The sequence below is a fragment of the Pelodiscus sinensis genome, chromosome 14, assembly GCF_052426305.1.
Source record: "Pelodiscus sinensis isolate ZL-2025 chromosome 14, ASM5242630v1, whole genome shotgun sequence".
Taxonomy (NCBI): Eukaryota; Metazoa; Chordata; order Testudines; family Trionychidae; genus Pelodiscus; species Pelodiscus sinensis.
The window spans coordinates 30,310,441-30,323,217 of record NC_143065.1 but is presented as its reverse complement, the minus strand read 5'-3'; the positions used below and the strand labels follow the sequence as shown (position 1 = coordinate 30,323,217).

The window sequence follows — 12,777 nt, the reverse complement described above, 5'->3', positions numbered from 1 at the left end:
CCACAGCGGACGTTTTTTCAGCTTCCTAGGACAATTGCTGAGTCTTTAACACAAGGTGGCCGCGTGGCCTAATGGATAAGGCGTCTGACTTCGGATCAGAAGATTGCAGGTTCGAGTCCTGCCGCGGTCGCGAAGGAAGGTACTCGTGAGTACCTAGTAGTTTTTTTTTAAATAAATACACATTTTGAAAAGGAAAGAATCCCAGAGTAACGTCCCTAGGGAAAATCCCAGAACGGAAGAGTCAGCACGACTTCAGTTCTGTTGCAAAGTTCACCTACTCAGTAATTGTAAATAATGCCTGACACAGACAGCTGAAAGAATTCAAAATTTATTTCTATTGCATATAAAAGAGCCATAATTGTATGTGCATTTGTTTTCAACAAGTTTCAGTTTTTTTTAACCATTTCGGTGAAATTGCAATAACAGCAGTAGGTAGTAGGATCCTGGAGAGTGTATCCCAAAACACAGAATATCCCACACCAAATCTAATAGTGATGCAACAACAGATGTGTAAGTGGGCGAATGGCTCCGAATAAGGCCTATTTCCGCTTATGCTTAGGGTTACCATATTTGAACTTTAAAAAAAGAACACACTCCTGAGAAGGAGTGTATCTGGATCAGTTTCTACCAACTCACATTATATTAATGTGATTATCACATTAATGCAATGTGAGTTGGTAGATATTCATACAGATACATACAGATTAGTACAGATGAACGTTCAAATATGGTAACCCTGCTTATGCTTCTACTTTTCTTTATTTCCTGGAGAAGCCCCATTGAGTTCCATGAGAATACTCACAGTAATAAAACAACAAATGGTCTGGTAGAACTTTATAGACTAGCAAAACGTGTAGATGGTATCATGAGCTTTCTTGGGCACAGCCGCTGTTGTTGACCATTTGTTGTTTTTTTCTGTAACAGACTAACTCAGCTACCTCCTGAAGCTTCTTCACAGTAATAAAGTGAGCCCATGCTTGCAAGTGTTTGCAACATCTAGGTAAGTTAGTGGCTAAACATTCCACACCCTGCCCTATAGGGGTGGATTAATGTCTGTTTTAAAGTCAACACCATCATACTGGGTATCCCAGATATCCCCTACAGCAGTGCATTCTTGCATATAAAATATTGCATGTCATTATTAAACGTGAGAATATTCAGGAGAAACCCAGTATCACCATGTGCTCCATTCTTATTCACCCTTTTTGCAATTCACTCTTTGCCCTTTTTATCAGAGTACAATATTTCCCACATCTACATATGCTGAATGCAATAGTCTTGGGTTTTCAGTCTCCATCTTGTGTCCTGCAGTCTCAGATTTGTGTAGGTGTTTGCTAATACCTGCATTATTTTTTTCTTAGCAATTTTTTTAAAAGGAAGTGTTTCAGGATGATCATATATGATTATCTGAAGATCTACAAACAGTTACATGGCTCCAGCTTGGATGCGGAATGACCTTGTGCCAAAAAAAAAAAAGAAATCTAAACTAGTACAGATGCTCCTTATCCCTCATGCCCAATGATAGGAGAGCATTTTAACACATAGATCTCAATATGCTAAAGCCCAAAGGTAGGACAAAGACCATGGCACTAAAAACAGTTGAGGCTACAGTGACAATATTTCCCTATGCTGAATACGGGACACTTGGTAAAATTACTCGCATTCAAGCAAGTTCAATGGCAGTCAGTTAGAACTGTGCAAGAAAAAAGTTCAAATTAACTGAGCCCAGCATTAAAAAGAAATACTACATAGTTGGATTTTTATTTACCTTCTTATCTTTAAGACTTTAGGGTTCACACAGAAAGGGATGACATACACCCCTATCTCCTGCATTTACTTATGGGGAGAGAAGGCGCGCGCGCGCGCGCGCGCACACACACACACACACACACACACACACACACACACACACACACACACACACACACACACACACACACACACACACACGAAGGAGCGACCGAGCTGCTGACCTGAACCTTCCTACCCAACACTCTCTGCCCTCCATTCTTGGCTGGACCCTCAGTATGGACCTGCCTCTCCTGTGGGAGAGCAGAAGGCGGTGCCCGAAGGGACCAGTTCACACGCATGGTACCTGGCATCGCGTCTTCTTGAGGCAACATCTGGGTAGGGCACACAGGATCACCTCCCCCCAGAGATTTCTGCCAGGGTACACACCAGAATGTGGCCAGCAGCCCTCTTTTGTTTTGGTTCCAGTCACAATGGAGTGTGGGGAGGGGTAACTTGACTTTGCAGAACTCATCTCTTCTTCTCCCCTGCCCCACCCACTGCTGGAAGCAGCTTGTTCCTTCCTGTCCACACAGTGTCAAAAGGCAGCTAACACCTCCAGGCTACTGCTGGTAACCAATATAACCCAGCTGCCTCCTGTCCTCTCCTCCCAGCTACAGCATGGGTGGGAAGGAGGTGAAGCCTTCAGGCTGAATTGTGCACCAGGAACCTGGCTGCAGGGACTTCAGTGAACCTGGCCAGAGAGGTGCTTCAGCAGAGGAAAGTGCATAAGTGATGGAGCAGCCCCACGCTTCCTGGGGGCAGGATCCAGGACAGGAAGCTGGGTGGAAAAGGTGCTAAGACCCTGCCCTGGGGTCTGCCGAGGAGCCTGCAGATTTGAAGTTTGAACAGGCTGGAAATCACTCCACTCCATCACTCCACTCCACCCCATCACTCCAGCTGAGGGGCAGAGAGGCTTTTCTGTGCCAGTGAAGGGCTTTGGCCCAGGCACGTCTCAGCACCTCCTAGCAAGCACCCTGAGCCTGATGGTGTTGGGCTTTCCCTGGCACAGGCCAGCGAAAGGCAGTGAGGAAAGGAAGAAGCCTATTGGCCAGACTGTAGGTGAGCTGAGCACTCTGACCGGGGTGGTTCTCTGCACAGTGCTGGGACTCTGCCAGTGGGGATATGGAGAAGTAGCAGAGCTAGGAGGTGAAGGGGCAAAGCAGGGTGAGGTTAGCGAAAGGGGGAGCATGTAAAGAGCTCGTGGATGGGTAGCAGAGGTGACACATTAACTGGCCCTTGCCTGCACTCACCAGCTACCACTGCTAACTCCGACTGGAAATGGGACAGGGAGCAGGGTCCTGCTGGCTGAAAGATGGCACACAGCAGGGACTGTGCTGAGAGTCCAAAGAGGGCATGTGCAGCCCCACATGCCATCTTTGCCCTGTCACTAGCTTTGCATTCCCACCCCCAACCTCAGCCACTGGACCCCTGCCCTCACTGCTGGTGGGAGGGCAGCTGGTGATTAGGGATCTGACTTATGGGCTGGGGGGCACCAGATAGGGTTGCCAGGTGTCCGGTTTTCACCTGGACAGTCCCTTATTAGTGGCCCCTATCTGGTAAAAAAACCCCAGAAAATACCAGACATGTAAAATGAGTGAGGAGCGCGGGGATTTTTAAAGGCACAGTGACCTTTTTTTTCTTTTCTCAACAACTTTGGTTGGTCCCTTGGTGTTTTTTGCTCAACCAATTTTTCTCCTGCCATGTTCAGGATTTTTTGTGAAAGCATCTGGCAACCCTAGTGCCAGAAAATATAGAACAATTTGTCTGTTTTTAAGAAAAAGTTGGGACCACTGCAGGAGGGCTTAAAAATGGGACAGTCCTTTAAAAATGAGACATCTGGTCAACATAATTCAGATTCACATGTAAATCACTTGACTCCAGGATGCAGATTTGTAAAATACATCATTTATTAACAGGCAGTTACAAAGTAATAGTTGGAAAAAATCTAAAATAACATCTGTCTCTGGTGCTAAAATAAATCTCAGATAGCAGGCATTCAACTTTAACCTACTCTGTTCAGACTCTCCAGACATCAGCTGTCCTAGGGAACCTTGCTATTTATAAGTTGAAATCTTCAGCTTTCCTTATGTATTGCTATTCTTTATCACATGCACAGTGTTATGTGTACAAGGGTATAAAAGCCTGGCCACGGTGTTAATTCCTCTCCCCAGAAATTTTACACTCTAAGGCTCAGCCCCTCAAAAGTATGTAAGCACCTAACATCCATAAGCTAGGCACCTAAGGCTACGTCTACACTGGTGGGTTCTTGTGCAGGAATATCTCTTGCACAAGATCTCTTGCACAAGAAAAAGTCTACACTGACCAGAACCGCATCGTAAGAACACTGAGCTTTTGTGCAAGAAAGCGTCCACACTAGTGGGAAGCCCTTGCGCAAGAACGTGTCTCCGGAAGCAAATCAGCTATGTCAAGAGGTCACCCAGCAGTGTCTGTGGACATGCGCTGGACCCCCACTGGGAAACGTTCTTAAAGGGACTCCTGGACGGCCGTTTCCCTGTAGCTGCATGCTCACGCACCCTTTTGAGGGAGCAAGAGCCAGAACAGCACCTGTCACCTCTGTTCCTGGCAAGCGCCCTGGGTACCCTCGCTGCCACCGTCACAGCTATGGAGCCGGAGGAGGACCCCAGCCAGCAACATCCGCGCCTCATGGCCATTACAGAGGCTGTGGAGCTTCTCCACCAGGGAGCCACATTGCTCCAGCAGGAGCTGGAGACTGGGCAGCATGTGCAGGACCTCGCCACGGCTGCAGCTGGGCTCAGGCACCCGCAACCCACCACTGACAGGCGCCTCTGGAGGTACAACACTAGTGGGGACTGGTGGGAGCGCCTGGTGCTGGGACAATGGGGAGACCAGCAATGGGTGCAGAACTTCCGGATGCGCAGGGGGACATTCCATGAGCTCTGCACCTGACTCACCCCTGTGTTCCAAAAGCAGGACACCCACCTGCGCCCCGCCATCCCCGTGGAGAAGAGGGTTGCGATTGCCCTCTGGAAAGTGGCCACCCCAGACAGCTACTGCCCCGTGGTGAACCAGTTCGGGATGGGCAGGTCCACCGTCAGCGTGGTCGTCCGGCAGGTAAGGCCCTCCGTGGACCATGGGCTCATCCTGGGGGAGGGAAGGGGCCAGACCGGGCAGGGGGAGGCTGTAGGGGCAGGGGGAAGCCCCGCACACAGGGGGTCATGCTGTCCCTCCTGCACACAGCCCCGCTGGTGGGGGAGGGGGAGATCCTGGGGGGGCAGAGGGCCCTGGCCTGCGTGGGGGGAAGGGCCATCAAAGGGAGGGTGAGCACACCCCAGGGGCCCATGTACGCACTGTCTCTCATTCCATGCATCCCTCTGCAGGTCGTCAACGCCATCAATGACGTGCTGCTCCAGAGGGTGATCCGCCCCGGGACGTGGACACCACCATTACCGGCTTTGCCAGCCTTGGGTTCCCGAACTGTGGGGGAGCCGTAGACGGGACCCACATCCCCATGCAGGCGCCAGAGCACCAAGCGGCCTAGTTCATAAACTGGAAGGGCTACTGCTCCGTGGTGCTCCAGGCGCTAGTGGACCACCTGGGCTGGTTCCAGGACATTTATGTTGGGTGGTCCGGGCGGGCCCACGATGCTTGCATCTTCAGGCACTCAGGCCTGTGCCACAGGCTGGAGGTGGGCACCTATTTCCCCCAGCGGGAATTCAGCATTGGGGATGTCATTGGGGATTCACCTGGCTGATGTGGCCATACATCGGCCACCTGGACCACAGCCAGGCCACCTTCAACAGCGAACTGGACCAGGCCCGCAATCCCGTCGAGTGCACCTTTGGCCGTCTGAAGGCCCGGTTTAGGTGGCTCCTGACCCGCCTGGATATGGGGGTGCACCACATCCCGGAGGTCATCTCAGCATGTTGCATGCTCCACGATATTATTGAGGGGAGGGGGAAGGCCTTCCTCCCGGGGTGGATAGTAGGTGATGGCCAGGCCTACCAGCAGCCCCATATGGCTGCCACCCGGCAGACCAACCGCCATGGGGTTTGGGCCCGGGAAGCCCTCTGGGTGATGCTGGACCAGGCCCCACAATAGGCCACTCCTACACCTCTGACTGCAGGGATTCCCCTGTGCCTTCACTTCCCGCTCCCATCACCAGCCCTTCCTGCCACCGTTCCCTCACCTCCCAATAAATAAAATGCACTTGCTGTACATAAGGCACTTTTTTATTTACATGGGGAAGGGAGTGCACTGTGAGGAGGGGACCCTGAACTGAGAGGAGGGGGGAGGAGGGGACGCTGAACTGGAAGGAGGGGGGAGGAGGGGACCCTGAACTGGGAGGGTCTCATGATGGATAATGGAGGCCTCTCCCACCCCCATGGGTGCGGGGGCGCCTCTGCCCCTTGTGCTGGGTTGGGGCAGGCTGCACCAGGAGGTGCCGAGGGTGGGGGACCTCAGGAGGGGGCATGGGCAAGGCAGGGGAGGAAGCGGGCGGAGAGCTGGGAGTGGCAGAGGGGGGCCTGGTAGCATTGGGCTGCTGCACAGGGCCCATCCGGTCGGCAATGGTGCCCAGGAGAGTGCAGACACGGTCTGTCAGAGCGCGCTCCATGCGCTCAATCGCGCAGACGTGGTGGCGGAGCAGGTGGTGGCGGTACCGGGAGCATTGCGATGGGCCCTGGATCCTTTGCGCCAGCGGGATGGGGCTGGAAGGTCCCTCGCTGGCAGGGGGTCCCACTGCAGGAGAAGCAGAGGAGAGCAACATGGTCAGTGAGCCCTGCCCCAAATGGTGTTCCAGAGCCCCATGCCCTCCTCCCAGCACGTCACGATGCCCGGGGACAGGTGTGGCTGGTGAGGGGGAATTTCCCTGGGGCAGCAGGAGGAGGGGTCCCAAGGTGGCCCAGGAGCCCCCAGGGGGGCCGCATGTGCTTGGGAGGGAGCCTGTTGTGCCTTCCCCAGGGGAAGCTACAGTGTCACAGAGGTGGCCATGGATGTGTGCTGTGTGCAGCACCCTTTAGGCTGTGTGGGGTTAGGCCTGCAACCTTGGGGCTGGCCTACTCCTGGCCAAACCTCCCCCTCCGCCGGTCTGGTCGAGCGGAATCCCTGGGGTCCTAGGCATGTGCTCGGGCTAGCTGCGGCTTCTCTGTGCCACTTGGTCTGGCTGCACATAGGGTTGCCAGATGGTTTCAACAAAAATACTGGGCACACTTGACATTACATGACAGTCTACATTACATCTTAGTTAAAAAATCCCAGACATGTATATTTTCTCATTTTTAGCCTCTCAATTTGTTTCCTGAAGAGAAAGCTCAAAGACTGCACTGTCCGGTTCTAAACTGGACACCTGGCAACCCTAGCAGCACGAGGTTGCACGTGCTGCATGCCTCTGCGCAGCATGTGGCCAGGCTGTGCCATGTGCCGCTACCTCTTCCCCATCCTGTGGCCCTCCACCCCCTTCTCCAGCACACTTGCGAATGGAGCCACTGCACTCACCAGACAATCCGTCGCCGGCTTCGGAGGATGCCCGGGACACATCCTGACTGCTGCTGGGCCGGGATGGTGAGGTCTGGCTGCTGTCCTCTGCCACCTCCTTGTCCTTGTCCGAGGACCGGTCTCCCTCCTCCTCCTCCTCCGGTGGCCTGGGTCGGACCACTGGGGTGGCCACTGCCATGTCCACCTAGGACAGCAGGGGAATGGCCCCTTTGTCCCCAAGATCTGGTGCAGGTGGTGATACTGGGGACAGGCAGTGGCTCCGCCGTCCCCACGCTCGCTGGCCTGCACGTAGGTGAGGAGCAGGTCCTTCACCTTGGCCTGGACCTGTTCCAGGGTCCAGGCCAGGTGTCCTTTTGCGGCCAGTGCCTGGGCCATCTGGGCAAAAATGTGTGCATTTCTCCTCCGGGACTTGGGGTCCCGGAGGGCCTCCTCCTTTCCCCAGAGGTCCAGGTGGGCAGTCACTTCGGCGGTGCTCCAGCATGGAGCCCGCCGCTTGGTGCCCCTTCGGGCCTGCTGGGTGCTCTGGGGTGGCTCCTCCATGGGGTCTGAGGGACCTGGCTGGGGCTGGGCAGCTGCCATTCGTCCCTCTAGCTGCTACCCGGGTGGCACGTGGCAAATGGCTGTGCTCCGCGCCTGTTCTTTTAAGGGGGGGCCAATTAGGGGGAACCAACGAGTGGTGATTGCCTGTACAGAGTGTCGGAGAGGCCACCTGTGTTTTTCACTGGAGGCCAATTCTTGCACAAGTATGCGCTTGCCGAACGTCCACACTGCCCTCTTGTGCAAGAGCACCTGCGCAAGAGAGCTTAAGCCTGATAGAAAACAGCGTAGCTCTTCTGCAAGGAGCCGTCTTTTATCACACCGTACTGTATATTTACTTGCGCAAGAGCGGATGGGCAGTGTAGATGCTCTGCGGATTCTTGCGCAAGAACGACTGTTCTTGTGCAAGAAGCTGCAAGTGTAGACATAGCCTAAGGCTACATCTAGACTGGCATGATTTTCTGGAAATGCTTTTAACGGAAAAATTTTAACGGAAAACCCCCCAGCCCTGAGCAAAGACTGCTAGGCTGTGTCTAGACTACATGCCTCTGTCGGCAGAGGCATGTAGATTAGACACATAGGCAAAGGCAAATGAAGCCGCGATTTAAATGATCACGGCTTCATTTACATTTACATGGCTGCCGCGCTGAGCTGACAAACAGCTGATCAGCTGTTTGTCGGCTCGTGCGCTAGTCTGGACGCTCCCCTGCCGACATCAAAGCCCTTTGTCGACAGCCCCGTTATTCCTCGTGGAATGAGGTTTACCGGGGCTGCGGACAAAGGGCTTTGATGTCGACAGGGGGAACGTCCAGACTAGCGCGCAAGCCGACAAACAGCTGATCAGCTGTTTGTCGGCTCAACACGGCAGCCATGTAAATGTAAATGAAGCCGTGATCATTTAAATCGCGGCTTCATTTGCTTTTGCCAAAACAACAAATCTACATGGCTCCGTCGACGGAGCCATGTAGTCTAGACGTACCCCTAGGGAAGCCCCAGTTGAGGCAGTTCTTGCTAATGAGGGCCCTGCTTGGGGTGATATAAAGAAGGACTCCTGCAGGGACAGGGAGAACTGACTGATACTCTAGACAGAGAATAGTAGGGTCTTGAGTGCCTACAGATGTGGCTTCCTAGAGATAGAACAGGTCTGGGGTGGCTCTGGCCTACTAAGGTCCCAGGCTGCAGGGCTTGAAGCTACTGGGGCTGTAAGGGGCAGCCATGGTAGGTGGCGGTGGCAGCAGCAGGTCCACACCCCTTTGCCAGTGATGAGTGGCCATTACAGACTGCAGTTTGCCCCGAGGCAGGGGCTAGATGAAGACTGACGGTCACTGAGGCAAGATGGGTACAGGGGAACTGGGTGTTCCCTGGGAAAAAAACATGGGGGCTAGGTCTTCACTGGCATGTTCTCACGCAAAAACTCTTTTGTGGAAGAGTTCTTCTGCAAAAACTCCTCCAGAAGAGAGCGTCTACACTGGCATGTGCTTTTGTGCAAGAGCATCCATGCCAGTGTAGACGCTCTCTTGCACAAAAAAGCTCTGATGGCCATTTTAACCATAGGGCTTTCTTGCGCAAGAAATTCATGTTGCCTGTCTACACTGGCCTCTTCTGGAAGAGCTCTTGCACAAAAGGGCTTCTTCCTAAGCGGGAGCATCAGAGTTCTCGTTCAAGAAGCCCTGATTTTATACATTAGGATGTCAGTTTACTTGCGCAAGAACATGCGGCCAGTGTAGACGGGCAGCAGGTTTTTGCGCAAGAGCGGCTGCTTTTGCGCGAGATCACGCCAGTGTAGACACAGCCGGGGAGACATGAGCTAGAGGGAGGCATCCAAGAGCCAAACAAGCTAACTCTCAGGACAGCTGGCTGGAGGTGCTATGGTGGTGAGTCTGCCCCTTGAGAGGGCCCAAGGCCCCAATCCTGCTAGGTGCTCTGCAAAGACAGACACCTATTCAGAGTTCCACTGATATTGATGGAATGCTAAATGGGCAAAAGGCCCACCTTTGTGGAGTAGCTTTCAGCAGCTAAATTGAAGCCTTAAAGGGGACTCCCCAGATTATAGCCTGACTTGAGCATCATGTAAACTAAGGTCTAGCGCTTAAAGAACCACACACCTGCATGCAATTAATCTGAATTAATCCCCCACGTAGTGAAACAGCAGCAGTGGAAAAGGGGGAGAAATGGCAACTAATTGGTTAAGAGAGTAATACTGGTCCCAGCCTTGCAGTTCCTTTCTTGCCCCTTAGGTCAGTTTGTTCCCTTACAAAGGCTGCATGGTGGGAGGGCAAGGGGGGTTTCCTATCCTCAGGGAGCCTGGCAAGGGGAATAATGTCAGCAGGGTTGGTATAGCCTCTGAAAAACTGTATTTTGGATAAATGGTACAGTTTAAGTCACTTTAATGCTAATTTCACTTGTGCTGGGTGTGAAAGCAGATGTGTATATAGAGTAGTCGTAGACATTATTGGCACTTATCTACTAAGGGTTCAAGTATTATTAAATGCCAGAGAGAATTCTTCACAAGTGAGGCAAGATCTGTTGGTTAGATACTGTAGTATGTAGGGTTCTGAATCTTTATGGAGTGGTACAGCTTTAAATGAGTCAAACAAGAGGGCTACGTCTACACTGGCCCCTTTTCCGGAAGGGGCATGTTAATTTCAGAGATCGTAATAGGGAAATCCGCGGGGGATTTAAATATCCCCCGCGGCATTTAAATAAAAATGTCCGCCGCTTTTTTCCGGCTTTTTAGAAAAGAGCGTCTACACTGGCCCCGATCCTCCAGAAAAAGCGCCCTTTTCCGGAGGATCTTATTCCTACTTTGAAGTAGGAATAAGATCCTCCGGAAAAGGGCGCTTTTTCCGGAGGATCGGGGCCAGTGTAGACGCTCTTTTCTGGCTTTTCTAAAAGCCGGAAAAAAGCGGCGGACATTTTTATTTAAATGCCACGGGGGATATTTAAATCCCCCGCGGATTTCCCTATTACGATCTCTGAAATTAACATGCCCCTTCCGGAAAAGGGGCCAGTGTAGACGAGCCCGAGGCCTCCTTAATACTAAGGTAGAATCTGTTGCACAATTTGCTGCTTGAAATTAGAAGAGTATCTGGAAACATACCACCAAGCTTGTGTAGGCTGGCTGCATCCTGAGCGTTAAAGGGGATGGCTGGCACAAAAAACAACAAACAAACAAACAAACAAACAAAACAAACCCAGGTGAGCATTGTCTCTTGTTAGGACTCCCTTTAAAACAAATCATGGTTCTGAAGGGCTGTGTCTAGACTGGCCAGTTTTTCTGGAAAATCAGCCACTTTTCCGGAAAAACTTGCCAGCTGTCTACACTGGCCGCTTGAATTTCTGCAAAAGCACTGACGACCTCATGTAAGATTGTCAGTGTTCTTGCGGAAATACTATTCTGTTCCCGTTCGGACAAAAGTCCTTTTGCGCAAAACTTTTGCTGAAAGGGCCAGTGTAGACAGCTCAGATTTGTTTTCCGCAAAAAAACCCCGATTGCGAAAATGGCGATTGGGGCTTTTTTGCGGAAAAGCGTGTCTAGATTGGCACGGATGCTTTTCCACAAAAAGTGCTTTTGCGGAAAAGTGTCTGTGCCAATCTAGACGCTCTTTTCCGCAAATGTTTTTAACTGAAAACTTTTCCGTTAAAGGCATTTCCGGAAAATCATGCTTGTCTAGATGTAACCAAGCTATAAGGCTAGTATTGGCACAACGGGGTCATGCTGTTCGGTGCCAAAAGTTTGTAAGGATAAGGTGCAGGGAGGGAAGCCTCAGGCCCCAGCAGAAGCCATGTGGGGATATGTGGTTATTTGCATAAAACCCCCATAAAGTGTAAGGACGGCTCTGTTGGTCTCCCTGCCTGGAGCAGTTTTGGTCCCCCTTTCCAGGGTCTTGTGGTAATTTTTTTGTTTTCAGATGGGGTTGTGGTGCAATGAGCCCTGAGAAACCCTACATTATATACTTTTTTAACTCCTGTAACCTTTTTTTCTCAAGTATGAGCTCCTTGGGACTGGGATCATGTTCCTTTTCCTGCTTTGGGGTAATGCTGTGCTGCTGCTGGATGTAGGCCCTGGCAAGTTCATGGGGCTAAAATCCAGGAATTGAAAATGAGTAAGGCTGTGTTAGTCAGTTGCACGTAGTTCAGAGCTTGATGGTGTGGCCAGACTCCAGCCTATGTAGGGAAGGGAGGGGGGAGGCACTTCCCACAAAGTAGAATGAAGAACAGACTAGTATCTTTGGCCCCCCTCTATCACATCGCAACCTGATTCATCTAGTTCCACCTCTTGGCTCTTGTAGCATTCAGGACATGGATTCCCAACAAGGTGATTTACCACTTAGCAAAAAGTCACTTGAATATTCTTTCAGCAAAAGTGAAAGGAAACATTTCCAATTATTCCGAGGTGATGGGACAGTCCAAATTACTGCCCCTCAGTTTTTGCCTTCTGAGCACACACAGAAACATGTTGGGGAACATTTTCACTTGCCTGGGCACTCAGTAAGGGTATGTCTACACTACCACCCTAGTTCGAACTAGGGTGGTTAATGTAGGCAACCGGAGTTGCAAATGAAGCCCGGGATTTGAATTTCCCGGGCTTCATTTGCATCTTGCCGGGCGCCGCCATTTTTAAATGTCCGCTAGTTCAGACTCCGTGCCCGCGGCTACACGCGGCACGGACTAGGTAGTTCGGATTAGGCTTCCTATTCCGAACTACCGGTACACTACGAGGCACGGAGCACCTACCGGTACCGCGGGCACGGAGTCCGAACTAGCGGACATTTAAAAATGGCGGCGCCCGGCAAGATGCAAATGAAGCCCGGGAAATTCAAATCCCGGGCTTCATGTGCAACTCCGGTTGCCTATATTAACCACCCTAGTTCGAACTAGGGTGGTAGTGTAGACATACCCTAATGGATCTGAAAGGGACTATACTATTACAAAGCAATTTAAAAAAACAGTTGGAGAGAGAAGCTGCAGAAC

General features: G+C 51.7%; 1 non-coding gene across 1 annotated transcript; it reads left to right on the top strand.

Moving 5' to 3' along the window:
* Window positions 1–57: 57 nt before the first annotated feature.
* On the top strand, window positions 58–130 carry TRNAR-UCG (transfer RNA arginine (anticodon UCG)). Its single transcript has one exon. It is a non-coding gene; the product is annotated as a tRNA-Arg (tRNA).
* Window positions 131–12,777: the final 12,647 nt, after the last annotated feature.